This window comes from Psammomys obesus, unplaced genomic scaffold (genome assembly GCF_907164565.1).
Source record: "Psammomys obesus unplaced genomic scaffold, mPsaObe1.curated_primary_1811, whole genome shotgun sequence".
NCBI classification, from domain to species: Eukaryota; Metazoa; Chordata; class Mammalia; order Rodentia; family Muridae; genus Psammomys; species Psammomys obesus.
The window spans coordinates 2,092,930-2,103,062 of record NW_026596039.1 but is presented as its reverse complement, the minus strand read 5'-3'; the positions used below and the strand labels follow the sequence as shown (position 1 = coordinate 2,103,062).

Below are 10,133 nucleotides of genomic sequence, written 5' to 3'. Positions count from 1 at the left end.
CCAAAGAGCATGGTGTCCAGGGCTGGTGCGTGGGGAATACCTGAGAGAAAGAACGTGGTCACTATGCTCATGTTTGGCATTTCTTCATATGAAATATGCCCATTGCATTTTCACTGATGGATAACACAGAATAGAAATTGGTTTATATATTTTATTTAGACACCGCAGTTCGAAAGAATGGCTGCTTTCTTATTCTAGCCCAGCCCCTGTTAGTCATAAGAAAAAAAAATGTTAAATTTATAGGAAATGGTTGACTTTTAACAAGAGAAGCAAATTTAGTATTATTTATTTTGTACAATTAGAGAATTATGCTTGAATAATAACTGATTCTAATAACCTTCTTCCAACACCAATCTCTGTTTAAATAGCCTCTGATCAGCAGCAGATACAAGGAGGACATGAGTCTGCAATGTTCTTGTGCTTCTGAGAGCCTGCCTTTTTTCCCGTGTCCTGGCTTCCTGGTCATACAAAGACCTGAAAATCACCACAGTAATTGTTAGAGCACATTTATTTCATTTCTTATTATCTCTCCAGGAGTTTAAGCTAGTGTTCACTCCATGTAAACATGATCAAATGATCTCTCCATTTTCAAATGCTCATGAAGAATTATGTTTAAATTGTAAAGAGAATTAAATATTGTCCCATCTTTGAGTATCAGGTCTGAATTCAATGTAACCACACATGTTGCTATGAAATGTAAATATACAAACTTTATATACAGCCTGAAATAATTTTATTAGTTGTAGGATATATATATATGTATATATATATATACATATATATATATATAATTTCAGAGACAAGAATTAATGCATTTTTTTAAGAGCAGAATGGATGTCTCATAAATAATATACTTAAGTTTAAAATGTCGTGAAAAGTAATGGAAGCTCAATGTAAATCTGGCCAGAAATTTAGACTCAGCCAATTAAAAAGAAGCACCACTTGCCCAATTTTTAGGACACCTCTGCACTTTTCATCTTTGCCTCTCTGTCAGAAGCAGCCTTTCCCTGTAGGCTGGAGCTGGGTCGCATGCTCAGAGATGCAATTCTTTGGTGTACATAGAAAGCACTTAACTTATCAATTCATTAAATGATACACTTTAGTTAAACCCCACAGTGTTAGCTAAGTCACGACTAAGGCAATGTAAACAGACTTTAAAGAAGACCGAAGAATCCAAGAGTTCCACCTTCAATATAATATAGACTTTCCAATGTGACCATCCAGGAAAGAAATACTGATCTCAGATAATTTTGGCTACTTACGAATGGTGGAGCTCTCTGCTTTGCATTGCAAGGCAGACATCAAAGTTTAAGGAACCGTTCTGTCCTTGATGAGCAGTAGCAATTCTTCCCCTGAATGGTTAAAAACACAGAAGGAAAAATATAGATACAAGATGGTTTTGAAATAGAGCTTAGGATTGGACTTTGTATCTCAGGAGATAAGAGTTTGCGCCTAGATTCTTCATAGGCAAGAATATTTCAACATTATTATAAACACTGAGAATTATAGCCAAATGCATATGTGCCACCTGGTTCTGCATTGATGGGGCATCATTCCTTTTAACCTTTTAATTTTGCCAAAATGTAATGAATAACCATACATGTTTAACTTTAAGACTTATGCAGGGATTGATCAACACCCATACTAGATTCCTTCTCTGATTTCAAAAGTGGAAAATATGGGTTTTTATACCCTAGGGGTCGATTCTCTGTAGAGTCTCCCAGTCTCTTTGATTAATGTTTAACTTTCCTGTGCTCCAGGGTTATTAGAATGTGATCCCTTCTGGAACACACTAATTAAACTCCTCCTCTCCAGGGCTTGGCAGACTTGCGAGCTTCTGTTCAGGAATGGATGTTACCTCACATTTTCTGGCTCAGAAATTTCTTTGAGACTTCCACGTTTATTCCTTTTTTATGTTTAAAATGTGTTTGCATTTTCTGCAAAGGTGCTTTTACTTATCTGTTTTCATATGAGCTAATGAAACTAAAGAAAGATACGATGTTTTCTTTTGGAATTAATGCATGTCTTAGCTACTGGAGAAAGGAAATAGAAAGCCCACACTGTGCTAAGTGATTAACGCTAAAAGTAATCTAGATGGGTGATTTGAATACTGGGAGACTCTTGAATTAACGTTTCTGACAGTTAACCTGTCATTTTTTTTTAAACATAGGTGTCCAGTTAAATTAGGACGTACTTGATCTATGTGAAACTATCCCACACTTTAGAAAGTTTGTTTTATTACTTACTGGCAAATTAGTTCTACTCAGCATATTTCACTGCCACTTTATGAAATGCCCAGTTTTGGGATTCGGTTCTCTTGGGAGAATTCGAGGATCTTTTTAGTAACAAGAAAAGAACTAGCTAATTTTGAGGCTCCCCTTCACAATATGGGGAGAATCTATGTGATAGAGAAACCAGAACTTCCAGTGTTATCAAGAGTTCTGCACTCCAGCAGGCCAGATGGCTCAGTAGGTTAATGTGCTTACTGCACAATTTTTGGAGTCCTGAATTGGATGCACAGGACTTACATAAAGGTGGAGAGAACTAACCTCCAAAATTGTTCTCTGACTCCACAAATGCACCGTGATTTGTGTACATTCTCACACACATTATACATACACAATAATAATAATAAATTAAAATTAAACATTATTCGCTTGTAGGCTTCATATGATAATGTGCTGCATGTCCAACCATTCCCATGTGATGGTGTTCTCTTCCGAGGTCCTGCAAATGACTAGAGAAGGGAGGGACTCCATCTGCATGTGGTTAGCAACCATTTTCATCACTGGACCTGCTTTGCCAATGTTAACTCTTTGAATGTTCATTTCTTTAAACAACAATTTTTGCTGTTCAGCATTCTTTGCATTTCTAGCGTACTTTTGAGTCAACTTTTTTTTTTTTTCTACAAACAGATCTGTTTAGGTTTTAGTTAGCATTGCACTGAACATACAATTATGGAAGAACTGACATTTTACAAGTATTATGTCTGACTCATGGGTACCACGTATGTCTTTTATATCCCTCAACAATGTGTGTAATTTCAGTGCTCAGATTGAGCTAATTTTCTCAGATTTATCTTTATTGCCTGGCTTGATATTTTAAGTGGTAATTTTATCATATAGAAAGACAATAGATGTTTTATAGTTTTATATCAGTATTGTATCCTGATATTGTGAGTTCATACAAACTCACTGATTTTAAATATTACATCTACATCATTTACTTAGATAGTCATACTATTTGTTTGTTTTCTTTGTGAGTACCCTGAACACCAGAGTTCAAAAAAATGCATTAAAACAAAGATGTTCGGCTCCTAAATCTTCCTTCTCCAGAAATTTCAGTTGTCCACAATTTTTTGCCGATCTGAAAGCACCATTTGAATGCTGTTGGTCCAATTTATTATTACTTGGGTTGGCAGTTAAATATAAACACTGTTTGTATGTGGGCCAGGATGTAAAATCAATAGTGTGTCTATTTTTTGTCATTTTCTTTATATAATCATATAAAAAGCGTATGGATAAGCTCTTACAAGCACACGTACCTAGCTCACATTTATTATGAACCAAACAGTCCTGTAATTATCACTGGTGCTAGAATGTTACCCACTGCCAACTGTCTCTGGGTTCCTCATCTCTGCTTTCCATTTCGATCTCACTTGTCTCTGTCCATCCAGTTTTATGATTTCTTTATCTTGATTTCAGATTACTTCCCAAGGTGTTGCTATTTTATGTAGTTAAAGTGTGAGTTTTTTAAATTTAATTAAGTTGTATACTATAGTTTCTGTTAATTAATATGTCTTGAAGATGTTTTATACACTGATACGTTGAATTAGCTCTCCATTGCTGAGATAAAATAGCTAAGATGATAAACCTTACATGAGGGACGATTTACTTTTGCTTATAATTTCAGTCCATGGTCTTTTAGTCCATGGTCCATGGTCCTGTAATCTTATTGCTTTGTGATTGTGGCGTGGTTGAGCCCTGTGGCCACAAATAGAAATTGTGAGTTTTTACCCCAAAGGTCAAGAAGGCAAAAGAGTGTGTTAATATACTCTTCCTGGGCATACCCAGTGGCCTTCTCCTTCAAACTAGACCCTGCCTTTTAAATGTCTATCTCTGCAAAGTGTCATTGGCTGAAGAACAAATCTACACATGGGCTTTAGGGAACAAAATAATGAGAAAATAGAAACGCACATGTGTGTATATGTTTATTGAAAACTCTCCTGTGGTAAAAAATGAGTTGGAGAAGATAATTTCTCATTTTTATAGCTGAAAAACTAGATTTCTAAACAAAGAATCTCACCCACTCATCATAATACACACACACAATTTTATTGCCAATGGGCCTCCCCTCCGTTGTGTAGTCAGTGAGAATTTACTGTTAGATCTTGGAAGCTGCCTTCTGTAAGATTTCCCTTCAGTGCTAGGCTCCTCCTCTCTTAGCTTTGTGCAGGTTACATGATCTCAATGCAAAGCTTGCCCCATGGACTAAAGGAGACTCATGGGGAGAGAGTCACGTAAACAGAACAATGCTTAACAGAAGCAATCATAACCTCAGACATGAACCAGCTGCTGGAAAAACAGAATTTAGAAAAGAGATGGTTTCCCTCAAGTTTCCAGGGTGAGAATGTCTGTTCTGTCTTTCTTTGTTTTTTTCCTTCTCTCTGTCTTTCTTCTTTTGTTTCTTTTGTTAAAAAGTTGATTTCCATTTTATGTGCGTTAGTGTTTCGCCTGCAAGTCTGTCTATGTGAGGGTGATAGGTCTTGGAGTTACAGATAGTTGTGAGCTGCCATGTGGATGCTGGGAATTGAACCTGAGTCCTCTGGAAGAGCAGTTGGTGCTCTTAACCTCTGATCCATCTCTCCAGCTCCAGGATGTGTTTCTAAGAGAAACACCTATTGCACAGAGGCTTAGAGACAAGGATTACACCTTCTCCCCTTGAATCTAAGACCCAGATCACACACACTCATCCCTGTTATACTTCCAGCATGATTTAAATGGTTAGTAATTTTCAAAACTATGAATGAGTATGAGGGGTAAATTAAAAGGTTCATAAACAGTTTCTAAGAACAGGTTTAGAATTGAATTGAATGGAGCATCTAGTTCTCCATCTTTGCCAAAGAATGGCTTAAACTCACAAAGATCCTCTTGCTTCTGCCCTGTAAGCATTGAGATTAAAGGCATGGCCTTAGATGCTTTCTTGAAAAGAGCTGTGCACTGAGGGGCTAAGCAGAGGATCTTGAAAGTGTATGTAGTTAGGTGATTTGTGTGTTTGACTTGGCCCAAAGCAGAATGCAGTAAACAACTTTGCCATTTAGCATTGCACATTTATTTAGAAATAGAAAAGTACAAATTAAAGGAACAGTTTAGGAACTGGTAGTTTACAAAGAAACAAAACAATACAAAACAATAAACTTGTGGTGTATTAAAATAAAACACCGTTTAGAGTCCAAATATCACTTTTTTAACCTGTGTGAGTTACTCTGTTCTCTAACAGTCTCACAGATCTTTAAATTTCTTTTCTAATTTTGTAGTGACCCCATCTACAACATTTATTACCGCTGCATTTATTACCCCTACTTCTGACTTAGATGCAGGAGGTTTGTTTTTAGACTGCAAACAACACTGACAGGATCTCTTTGTATTACGACAGCCCTTCCACTAAGGACAGGGATGGAATTCAGAGTTCATGCTTCCTTCCCTCTTCCATCTTGCCAGTAATTGTACTTACCGAGATTTTTATTCAGTGTAAAGGCTGTTTATCCAGGTCAAAGTGTAATAAAGCAGGAAATGATCAGAGTAACCGTTTATAATACAGCATAAATAAATTTATCACTTTTTTTCCCTGTAGAAAAATATGATTAGAGATAAGGAAAGTCAGTTATGTATTGTAGCACCACACGAAGGATCAAGATCAGATGTGGTGCAAAACTCGAGAAGTTGGAGATCAGAAATCATAATTCAGTTTATACATTAGTATTATTTAATACTTATGTTGGTTACTACATTTAAGTAACATTAATGCTACTGCAATTTGCTGTGAATGAGTTGTACAGCTTCTAAACAAAACCTCACATAGAATGTCTGGTGGTGTCAAACTTACTTCTATCCTTGTGAACAACACTCCTCGTAGACTCCATTCTCTTTTGGTATCTGAGTGGGAGGATGATAAGTAAAAATTGACAATTTGCACGCCTTTCTATTAAATGTAAATGGTGATGAATGAAGGAAATAGTGTGAAAAGCAATTATACATATATTTATATAAATGTATTATATTTTAAAATTATACAGATAATTTCTAATTAGGTTCAACTTCCTGTTTCTGAGTAGCTGCTTAATCACGAACAAATGTGGGTTGTTTGATAATTTGCTGGAGGCCTTCCCCGGGTAGGGAGCTGCTCTGGCCTGGGAGAGGAGTTTTTGCTGACAGGGCAGGCCTCAGAGGAGATGAGGAGTTGGCGAGGCGTGGGAGTGAGCCAGGTGCAATGGACAGGGGAATCTCGCTCGCAGCTGTGTGTTTGGCAATCAGGCCACTTCTGTTCTGTGGCTCTGACTTCTAGCAATCAGGCTGTTTCTGTGGCTCTGCTTAACTAGTAATCAAGTGCTTCTTTATTTATACAAGTTTCACAGAACAGAGACTTATGATTATCCACATGGTACAGAGAATGTGTTAGATTTTTCATTACAAGTACAGGGTCACAAGTTCAGTTACAATTAGAAAATACAAACAGTACAGATATTATTATTATTATTATTATTATTATTATTATATTATCCCTATAACTCCCTATAATATTATTGTCCCTATAACTCCCACGTAAAAAATATAACGTATGTGTCCTCCAAAGCAAACACGTTTAATATATGACAGCTTACTTTTAGGTTGACAATGTTTGTAATATGAGAGCATTCCAGACAAACAGAAAATATTTGAAGTAGTCTTTTTATGAATAGCAGATACTAATACCTAACTTCTCTTACTATATGTATCATCATCTATGCTATAGAGTAGGAAAAGTTTATTTTTGTCAATCTATCTTACTTACTGAGTTTTATTCCTTCAGGAGGGTACCCTGTGCCACCCCTCTTATCTTTAAACCACACATTTAGAGACCTCTAAGCCTATAATAAAAAAAGGCCTTAAATCTGTGACCTATTCTCCTGGCCAGTCAGGGTCTGTCAATTGTCTCTGTGTACCCTGCACCAAAATACTGCTTGAGTTCGCTCAGGGGCAGATACTTCCAGAAGATCCCTCAAGTAATAGACTCATCTAGCTGTGTGCTTACTGTGCTTAATCATCTCCAGGGCATAAGGAAGACTTCCAAATGGTGGCCAGGTAAAGGTAATTTTAGGATTTTCCTAAAAAACAACAAACAAACAACAACAACAACAACAACAAAAAACAGACATTTTTTCTCAGGAAAAGACATAAATTGGATCACAGTGCAGAAAATCCCCAATAATGCAACATGCAGAGACCAAAACACAAAAGTCAGAGATAGAAGGACAGCGATTGTATCAATCTGCTTAGCTTTGCTGGAACTGTGTCAAGCAGGTATGACTCTCACCATTTCCAGTGCATATGGCCGTGCCATTTACAGATTGAAGGAAAGTGGTTGTAGCAATCCTCTCAGCCTTGCTGGAACTGTGTCAAGCAGCTGTGCTGGCTTCATGACTCTTGCCACTTCCAATGAATATGGCTGTGCCAATATTAAATTTAGTTGTCACCTGACCAAAAATAATCATGGATATCAAATAGCCAGCATAATTACTGGTTAGCCAGATTTAGGAAAACTGGATTTGTGATAACAGGTGGTTACTATAACATATTTACCAACTACAAACTACTCTGTTTTCTAGCTTACTGTTTGAGGAAACGGAGGCTGAATGTGAAGCAGTATTTGAAGTAGATTCATCACTGGTCTCCTTTCCGTCATTGGCCTTATTTTGTTCTCAGTTACTAATGACCACATTGCCCTCCTTCTCCAGGGCTGCCCATGCCACGAGCATGAGGAACTACTCCTCAGTGGCAGAGTTCATCCTGCTGGGAATCTCTCACAGCGAAGGACTAGAGAGCATGCTGTTCATCCTGTTCCTGGTCTTTTATGTCTTCGCCTTGCTGGGGAACCTGCTCATCTTCCTCACCATCCTGGCTTCCCCCAACCTCCACACCCCCATGTATTTCTTCCTGGGGAACCTGGCAGTGTTTGACATATTCTTCCCTTCTGTGAACGCCCCCAAGATGATGGACTACCTAAAAGGGCAGAGACACACCATCTCATACCGGGGCTGTGCCTCCCACGTCTTTTTTTTTTTTTTTTTTTTTTTTTATCACGGATGCTCTTTTTCTTCAATGTTTATTTTTTCTTGGCTTTCTTTAAGGGATTTATTTATTTCCTCTGGTTTTTTTTTTTTGTCCCCCCATTTTTTTCTGGATATCTTTAAGGGATTCATTCACTTCCTTTAAAAATACCTTTATTATCTTCATCAAGTTTGTTTTAAGGTCTTTTTCTTAGGCTTCAGCTGTGTTGGAATATTCAGGGCCTTCTGTAGTAGGATAACTGGGCTCTATTGATGACATATTGCTCTCTGTTGTTGATTTAGTTCTTATGTTGGTATTTAGGCTTCTGGGTTTGGGTGAATATAGGTCTAGGTGCTGATTTGTGGGGTTGTCTAGGTTGGATGGGTGTTTTGTTCCTTGGTTTCTCCTCTTCTGGCCTGGGTGGCTTGGGGTCGAACAGGGGTCTCCACCTGAGTTAAAGGCTGGCCTTCTTATGGCCAGGGTGGTCTCTTTTCGAGCAGGGGATCTCTGCCTAAGTTGGGCGCTGGAGTTCTGGTGGGCTGTGTGGCCTCTGATCCAGGACGGAGTCTCCATCTGAGTTGGAGGCTGCTATAGGGTGATGAAGAGGGAAGAGGGGGATAGGGGGACACCAGGAGAGCCTACATGAAGTTCTGGTGGTTAGGCTGGAGGATGTGATATTGAGAAGAAGAGGGGAGAGGGGATTGGGCACTGAGTGTTTACTGTATACAGTGGTTGTCTGTGACTGGAGTGTCCTTATTTGTCACCCTATGAGGTACACAATCATCATTTAACTGAGGTGTGCACCTGCCGTACAGCAGGCACTTGGCTGGGGGACTTTGTACATGGGAGCATCCTCACATTTCTTATTTTTAAGGTACCTTGCTGTGACCCCAGTGAGGTGGACAGTTTTTTCTGTAACATTCCTGTGGTACTGTCTCTGCCTTGTGCACACATCTCCTTTGCACAGATTGTTGTTTTACCATCACATCAGGATACATGAAACTCAGTATTGTCTTAAAATGTAATAGTTAGCAGTTAAAGATACCTTATTTTAATGTTAAGATGAATCTTGACAATGTTATGCTAATATCAAAGGCTATGTTCAACTGGTTATATACTACATTACCTACACAAATGTCTAAAAGAGATATATCTGTGCTGACCTTAGAAGGGCTGGTGCTTTCTGGGGAAGAGCCCAGGAGTCAGAACTGACTGTTCATAGTCTCAGAAATCCTGATGATGTTGCAAATATTCTGGGTCTGAGCAGTGTTTGTAGGAAACTATAAATATTCTGAATATGATTTTTTTTAAATAGGTAAATTTTATGGCTTATAAATTATTTTTTGAGAAAATGTTGACAAGAAAAAGCAAGTGAGTCCTGGACAGAGTGTACATCATTATTGTTCCAGACATTTTTGTTCTAGATTCATGATACCAGGGATATTCCCCCTCCACCTTTTATTGAAAATAGATTCTTTTCTTAAACATATATCCTGACTACAAATTTCCTCCTTCTACTCCTCCCAGTTCCTCCCATCTCCCCTTCCATTTGGGTCCCCTCCTTTTCTGTTTCTCATTAGAAAAGAAGAGGCTCCTAAGAGACAACAACAAACATATATATATATATATATATATATAGATATACATATATATATATATATCTATATATCTATATCTATCTATCTATCTATCTATCTATCTATCTATCTATCTATCTATCTATCTATCTATCTATAGGACATTTAGATATACATATATATAGAACAAAAAAAATCATCACACTGAAATTAGACAAGGCAAACCAACAGAAAGAAAAGGCCTGAGAGA

The 10,133-nt window shown here is 37.7% G+C and overlaps 1 pseudogene; it reads left to right on the top strand.

Moving 5' to 3' along the window:
- The first annotated feature begins 8,012 nt into the window (after positions 1 to 8,012).
- LOC129687561 (putative olfactory receptor 10D4) lies at positions 8,013 to 9,306 on the top strand (annotated as a pseudogene).
- The last annotated feature ends 827 nt before the right edge of the window (positions 9,307 to 10,133 follow it).